Here is a 5,845-nt window from a genome sequence, read left to right as displayed (position 1 = left end):
ATTATCCATTTCTTTCATACAACTCCAATTTTCATGTGGTCCACCACACCCTTCACAAGCCATAACCGAGGCCGTTTTTGCCATTTCTAACTTTTTGATTTTTGAAGAGAGAGCTTCGATTTGGGCTTGTAAAGAGGTGCTTTCATCAACCTTATGGGCGCCCGGGGCAATAGATTTTGTGCCTCGGGGAGTATGCCACTGAAAATTGTTTTGAGCAATTTCCTCAATTTGATTATAAATTTCATTTGGGCGACGATTACCTAGAAGTCCCCTGGAGCTAGAGTCAAGTGTTTGTCTTGTGTGTGGCAACAACCCATTATAGAAAGTGGATACTTGTTGCCATACCGCAAGACCATGATGAGGACACTTTCTTAGTAGCTCCTTGAACCTTTCCCAAGTTTCATATAAGGATTCCCCGTCCTCTTGTGAGTATGTATTAATTCCAGTCATTAATTTAGCCGTTTTAGAAGGAGGGAAATACTTATACAAAAACTTTTGGGCTAGTTCATCCCAGGTGTTTACCGAACCAACTGGGAGGGTGTTAAGCCAAGCCTTAGCTCGGTCTTTTAGTGAAAATGGGAACATTCGGAGGCGGATGGCGTCATTCGATGCTCCGTTGATCCGAAAAGAATCACATATTTCCAAAAAGTTGGTAATATGTAAATGGGGATCTTCGTCCGCAAGCCCATGGAAAGTTGCGGAGTTTTAGAGCATTTGAATCAAATGCGGCCGAAGTTCGAAGTTGTTGGCATCGACATTCGGTGCATTGATAGCGGCGCCGAGATTACCTACCGTGGGCCGTAGGTAATCCATTAGAGTACGTTGATCCGCCATTGGAAGTGGGTCCCCTGAAACTTTCTCTTGGTTTTTAGCTTTAAGTCTTTTTCTTAGAAAGCGTTCGGGTTCGTCTAGAGGTTCTTTTATGTCTTTATTGGAACTTGAGCTCATGCACTGCATGTCGAGTGTGATATATTTTTAGTTATATTTTAAGCCCTTTTTAACACTTTAGTCAAGTTTTAAATTTATAAAACACGATATTCTACTAACACTAAACACACATATGGGCAAGTGCATCCATCGTGAGCGTAGTATAGCGTTGGTAAGATACCGAGGTCGTCCAAGGACACAAGAGCTTTTAGTACCGGTTTATCCTCAAAGTCTAATCAAATCAAAAGTTTAGAAAAAGTTTTAAACATGAAAATAAAAACTAAAAATGTTGAAAATAAAAATAAAAATAAAAACAGATAAACAAGATAAATCACTTGGATCCGACTCGCCATTAGTGTAACCTTTGATGATTTCCGCACTTTTGCACTTTTTAAGAGATTATCTTAGTTATAGTAGTAGGCCCCTCTTTTGAAGGTGACGTTACCCTCAACCCAATAGTTTGAGTCAGCAAGGATACAATCTAAAAGGGTCGGAATATTGAAAGATAATTAATTAAGTTATTAATGCGTAATGTGGTAGGCCCCTCTATTGAAGGTGACGTTACCCTCGGCTAAGTGGTTTGAGTCAGCAAGGATACAATCCCAAGTAGCCGGGTTAATGTATTAATAGTAGTTTACATATGAGGGGATCAAGCCATTCACACCCCGGCCATCCAATACCAGTGGGTATTGAAGGGGGTCCTAGTAAGCTTGACCCAGGTCCTTGCAGGATCTATACACTGAACAAAGCAAGAACCTTACCAAACCATTCCCTTAACCCCCGACCAGGTAGCCAACATATCTGTATATAGACCATAGAGATATGAATGGTGTATATCTTTTATTTTATATAGACAGTAAAATAACGCCAAGACACCACAGACAAATGATAAGGAAGTTTCACCTTCAACATAAGAAACTAGTTATTAAAGTCATTAATACAAAACCAAATAAAAAGTGCGAAAAGATTAAAAATCAAAAGTATTACACTAAATGCTTGTCTTCACCAAGTGATGTAAGAGACTTAGGCAAACATGGCCTTTGATTGTCAAGAACTCTTACTATCAATCTTGGATCTCAAGACTACTACACACACTCTATGATGGATGATGGATGATGGTGGTGGATGTGGTTTGTAGTGGTGGTGGAGTGTGGGTGAAGTGGGAGAGAGGTGGTTTGCCAATGGATGCCTTTGAAGTGAACCAAGCACCTCTATTTATAGCCTGCACAGAAGCCCGGACACGGCCCCGTGTCCATCCTTATTCTCTTTCTTCATTAATTGCAATTTGTCTGCATTAGCTCCACATGCCCCCGTGTCCGCTAGGCACGGCCCCGTATGCAGAAGTGTATCTGTACTATCAAGATTTGCTTGGATTCTGTGAATCTTAGCGTTGACCATGGCCCGTGTTGAGTTGGGCACGCCTCCGTGTCGGGAATAGAAGCTTCTAAAGCTTTGTCCTTTCTGAAGACACCTGGCCACGCCTCCGTGTCCGCTGGGCACGGGGCCATGGTCAGCCTTCTGTTTACTTGTTTTTGCTTGTGAAGATACTGTTGAGGGGTCGGGCATGCCATGTTTGTTCCTTTTCTTGTATGTATGTTAGATTTTGCTGCATATTTGTTCCTTTTGTTCATTTACGCTCATTTAATCCTGAAAATACAATAGGAAGACAAAAGCACACTTTTTCCAACATTAGTACTAAAAAGGGTTAGTTTTATGCCTCACCTGATGTATTTTATATGTTGCATTTTACACATATCACTAATCTCGATAGAACTAGTTGAGTGTTTTTGTATTCCTTGTTATTTGTTAATTTTTTACTTGTGTTCTATTGGACGAAACATCAGGGAGGAAAACTGCACTTTATTCTAATAACTAGCACTCCCATTGTCACTTTCCTTGTTTGTTCTTCGACGCTCGATACTCGCTCGACGTTCGTTCGAAAAATACTCGGATCGAAAGATGCTCGGTCGAGTTTGGGTCAGTTAAAAAACGCTCTGCTCGGTTTGGATCGGTTTGTAAACGAACCGAGCACGAGCAAACGTCTAATCGGTTCGGTTCGGCTCGTGAACAGCCCTAGTTGAGGTGGCTCAGCAATAGGTTCAGGATTGGAGGGTCCACCCATTTGTGGGTCCTCTGGTATAGTTGGGTCCAGGTAAAGGTGGAAGTGATTCTAACCATTGCCCAGCACGCACTAACATTCGTGCACCGGTGCGAGGCTTCCTTGATTGTGGTGGTGGTTGTTGTTGCTCCATTGGCTCATCCTCTTGTGGAGGTGGCAGTGTTTGAGGAGGTGGATAAGGAAGTCTTTTATGTTCAGGGGTATTATAAAAAGTGAATTGGTTGAAATATTGATCCTACTCATCAGGACCTTGGTATAGTGAACCTGCATATGATGTCGTGTCACTAGATAGTTCTATAAGATGCAAATTTGTTCCAGATGGTGGCATCTCCAGGTCAGAGTCGTTATCTTGTTGATTTTGGCTAGGGGGAGGTGAATTTATGTATTGACTAGGTCGAATGAATCATGATGTGAGTGGGAGCGGGAATGGTAAGAATGGTGTGAATGAGAAGAGTGATTTCAGACAAAGTGTCTAGAGGGTTGTGATGAATGTGACTCACTCGAATGTTGGGGATGTTCTGAGCGATGCGAGTGTGATGATAGTAATCGTGACAGTCCTCCCCGCATGGGACCTTTTCCCATTCCTTGTCATCTTGGCGGCATAATTTACCTATTAAATATCAAAATCAATAACTAAATAGATATGAGTGGCCTTAGGTTAATACCTAGACCCGGAAAAGTCTAAGGAATATGCTATTGTGATATTTGAGCTTAGACACACCCTGATTTCCCGAAGGGCCCGGACTTGGGGTTTATGCGTGACGATTGATATAGATATTCACATTTAGCACAGCAGAAATCTTAGGATTATAAAATAATATTACAAAGTACAAGTGTCTAGAAAGTTCAAAATAATTATACATACAGAAAGTGTACTAAAGATCCACAGGCGGATCGGAAATAACATAAATGAATATATAAATACTACTAGGCCTTGGTTGGAGTCGCAAATTCCAATATGCATATACCGAGCAGCTCCAACCTATTCCGTATTTGCTAACATGCGCTTAGTCTTTTGAAAATACGTCAGCTTTCGCTGGTAAATACAATTAACCGACACGTTTTGAAAAACTTTTCAAAAATCATTTTATACCATTTGGTATATAAGTTTATAAATAACTTGGGACAAAGTGATATCTCTTTTTACCAGTATTCTTGTCAATACATATGGGGCATGGAACTAAATTCCGATACATTATTAACCGACACACCACTTTTTATTAAGAATATGATATTGCATAATAGCGCCTGTCAGGTGTATGCCTACACCCTGCGCTTAGGTCGTGGCCACTTGCAGTTAAGGACACGGTCGCATTAACCCCCAATGTTTAAGTTATCAAGCATAACAAATTAAAACGGGTTATTTGGATTTTGGAAATCATTCGTCACTGATCCCATACCTGACCAAGTGGGTAAAGTCGTATCCCAAGCTCGTATAGGGTAAAAGAGGCTAAGTGTATTTACCTGAGCTTATCTTTACAAGTCAAAGATATTTTAAGCACAACCGTTAATTGAAAAAACTAATACAGGCACAATTTACTGGAGGCTCCTAATCTGGAATGGATGAAACTATGATCCGTTAGAATGTTAACGGGTCTTATTAAAGTCATAAGACTTGGACCGGTTAACTTATAATAAATAGGTACGGTTAGATTAAGTGGAGACCGGATAGAATGTGGGTTGCACCCTTGTGAGTACTATAACTCATAGAATGTGGGTCAAACAACCATACATTCTGATTAGAACTGATTTGGATAGGTTTTGACCCCATTTGACTAATTTATATAAACTATGCTATATAAGTCAACCGTACGCGCATAGGCGGCATCGGGTGATCGGATGGGTCTATGGTAAGTCCAGTATGCCAAAACATGTTTATTATGTTACCACATTAGTTTATAACTCAGATTATATGTTCATCATCTTTCAAAACCAATATATGCGCAAAAGGGCATTTTGGGTATTACTTAGGCATAATATGTAGACTTGCATAAAACCCGATAAATGATATGATCAAAAGGTATAACCCTTAGGGGTTATTCCCTACAATAACACGATTATATAACAACTTCAAATCAGTATCTAAACTATCTTAAACGGGTCAGAATCGAAAGTCAAAGCAGAAGTCAAACTGTTTGACTTTCGGTTGCAAACCGACCTTTTAGCAGGAAATGATGGGTTGGACATGATCTAACATGTCTAAATATGTTATATAAACTGATATAGTGTCAAAAATTAAAGTTTCAATACTTAGAAGTTCATTTAACATTAATTACGAAGATCGGCGTTTTTTACTTTTATTTAATAAAACTTTGACCCATTATTTGACCAACTTAACGTGATCTTCAGAAGGTGCCCTCTTAGGGGATTAACATCTACATTATTACGATCACGTAGCCATGCTCAATTCGAACATTATCTTGACCGAAATGTTCATAACCGAAAGTCAAAGAAAAAGTAAATTTGCTTGACTTTCGGCTAATAATTTAGCCTATAATTGAAAAAATACTGAGTTAGAACACTTACAAGTGTTCAAGGAAGACTAAGCTTCAAATAGGAGGCCTTTATAAGCAGAAGCAATCTCCAAAGATGAGAGAAAGAAGGAACGAAAGGTGCAAGTTATGAAGGTGCAAGTATCGAGCTATTTATACTTGAGCTCAAGCCTTCAATTCTTGCCAAGTGTGATCAGAGATGCTAAGGAGGTGATTAGCGTCATCACACATGTCCAAAGAAAGAGAAATGGTGGCACAATCGCGAGCATAGTGGCAGAGATAGTAGCTGCAGATGCCAGCTGTTTTT

General features: G+C 39.9%; 1 non-coding gene across 1 annotated transcript; it reads left to right on the top strand.

Moving 5' to 3' along the window:
• Window positions 1–349: 349 nt before the first annotated feature.
• Window positions 350–456, top strand: LOC118482877. The gene has a single exon (XR_004869101.1). It is a non-coding gene; the product is annotated as a small nucleolar RNA R71 (small nucleolar RNA).
• Window positions 457–5,845: the final 5,389 nt, after the last annotated feature.

This window comes from Helianthus annuus, chromosome 1 (assembly GCF_002127325.2).
Source record: "Helianthus annuus cultivar XRQ/B chromosome 1, HanXRQr2.0-SUNRISE, whole genome shotgun sequence".
Taxonomy (NCBI): domain Eukaryota; kingdom Viridiplantae; phylum Streptophyta; class Magnoliopsida; order Asterales; family Asteraceae; genus Helianthus; species Helianthus annuus.
This window is presented reverse-complemented; position numbering and strand designations above follow the sequence as displayed.